This window comes from Artemia sp. Qi Xiang Cuo, chromosome 4 (genome assembly GCF_049724085.1).
Source record: "Artemia sp. Qi Xiang Cuo chromosome 4, ASM4972408v1, whole genome shotgun sequence".
In the NCBI taxonomy this organism is placed as follows: domain Eukaryota; kingdom Metazoa; phylum Arthropoda; class Branchiopoda; order Anostraca; family Artemiidae; genus Artemia; species Artemia sp. Qi Xiang Cuo.
Window position 1 is genome coordinate 85,314,809 of NC_142797.1, and position 2,355 is coordinate 85,317,163.

The window sequence follows — 2,355 nt, forward strand, 5'->3', positions numbered from 1 at the left end:
GGTCGTGTTTTGTTTTAATTTTAAAATTTATTTTTATATTATTAGATTAATTTTAAAAATGCATTTAATATTATTTTTAAAAATTATTTTTCGTATTTTTTTTAAAATTAATTTTTGTTAGTTTTCTATTTAAAAAAATTAAAGTTTTTTAAAATTCTGTATTTCAAAATCAAACCTTAAAAAAAAAATCAAAATATTCATCAAAGAGTCAAAACTGATATCAAAGTGAAAAAATGGGTTTGTGTCAACCTCGGAGCTTTTATTATCTGATGTTTGAACTATTTTTAACAAAATTGCTATCTCAAAATTTTTATCAGATGGGTTTTGGGAAAAAAGGCATGGGGGGCCTGGATTAAGCTTCTGTCTTTTTTGACTCTTTAAAACTGAACTATAACTTTCTATTTTAAATCAAATGAGCCCTCTGAATTTTATACAAGTAGCAATTCTAAAATCCCCATATGTATCATCAGAGAAAAACTTACCCAGCAGCGCCCTGGGCCCTAGGGGGGTGGGGTGTGTCGACCCGGGAGTTATATTAACTGATTGTTGAAATGTGTCTAAAAAAATGGCCACCGGAAATTTTTATAGGATAGGTTTATCCATCCTTTACACCCACAGGCACGGAGGGCGGAAGGGGATGGATATCCTCTAATCTTTCACTGTGAAAAAATAAATTACAGATTTTAGTTTCCATAAAAAAGACCCCTCTCTTAATTTTATTAAAACCCTACCGTCCAAAAGAACCATTTAGGCCACCAGCCAATTCTTTACACCGCCTTCCCTGGCACGTGGGGGGGGGGGGGGTTGACCGGCGTTTTTCCTATCTAATCGCTGAACAATATTTAACGAAATGACCATACGTAAAGGTGTCTTTTTTATATGATCTTTCAAATATTTTTAACAAATTGCCTCCCTCAACGTTTTATCAGAGGTGTTTGGGGAAGTTTATGAAGTTTATACGACAACCCCTTCTATATGAAGTGCCTCAGGAAAAAAAATGAATGGAGAGTGGTGGGGGGAGGCTAGCTGCCCTCCAATCACTTATGACTCTTAAAAAGTGAATTACAACTTTCAATTTCCAATTTAATGAGCCTTCTAGGACTTTTATACAAGCATCCCTTCCATAACAACCATATATGACCCTAGGGAATAAGTTACAGCCCCGACCCCCGGGATCAGGGGGGCTGTATCAACACCCCATTTTTTTGTTATTAGAACTTTGAATTATTTTTAACAAAATGTCTATCTCAAAATTTTTATCTGATGCATTTAGGGGGTAGAGCCGTATGGCCTTTACGTGGAGGAGGGGGGAGGGGTAGTTGCCCTCTGATCTATTTTGACTCTTTAAAAGTGAACAAGAACTTTCAATTTCAAATGAAATGAGCCCTCTCCGAAGTTTATACGAGCATCCCTTCCAGATCAACTATATATGCCCCTAGAGCATTACTCATAATGCCTGCCTCCGGGCTCTGACGGGTTCTGTCAACACAGCAATTTTTCTTATCTGACCTTTGAACTATTTTTAATGAAATGGATATTATAAACGTTTCTTTTGATGCTTAAAAAGTGAACTAGAACTTTCAATTCCCAATCAAATGAGCACTCTCTGAAGTTTATACGACAATGTTATCTATACAAAACTTACAACCCTTGCCCTGAGGACTGTGGGGGAGTTGTCATCCTCAAAGACCTAATTTCCAGAACTTAAAACTACGTTTAATAAAACGTCTGTCTCAAAATTTTGATTGGATGTGTTTGGGGAAAAGGTGGGCATGAGAGGGGGGTTAGTTGTCCTCAAATCACTTTCAACTATTAAAAAGGGCACTAGCCCTTGAAATTTCCAATCGAATGAGCCTTTTTTGAAGTTTCTACAACACCACCTTCTATAAAAACCTTATATACCCCCAGGGTATAACTTAGAACCCGCGCCATGAGGGTTGTGTGGGATTGACCTCCTCAAACACATATTTTCTACCTGAAAAACAACTATGCTGAACAAAATTACTAACTCAAAATTTTGAGGGGATGTGTGTGGGGGAATGATGGGCGTGGGGGGGGGGGCTAGTTGACCTCCAATATCTTTTAACTATTAAAAAGAGCACTAGCCCTTTGACTTTCCAATGAAATGAGACTTTTTTGAAGTTTTTACAACAACACCTTCTATAAAAACCTTACATGCTTCCAGGGTACATATTAAAACCCCTGCCCTAAGGGATGTGAGAGAGTATCTTCCTCAAAACATATTTTCTATCTGAAAATAAAATACTCTGAACAAAATGAATATCTCCAAATTTTGATTTGATGTGTTTGGGAGAATTATGGGCATGGGAGGGGGGGGCTAGTTGGCCTCCAATC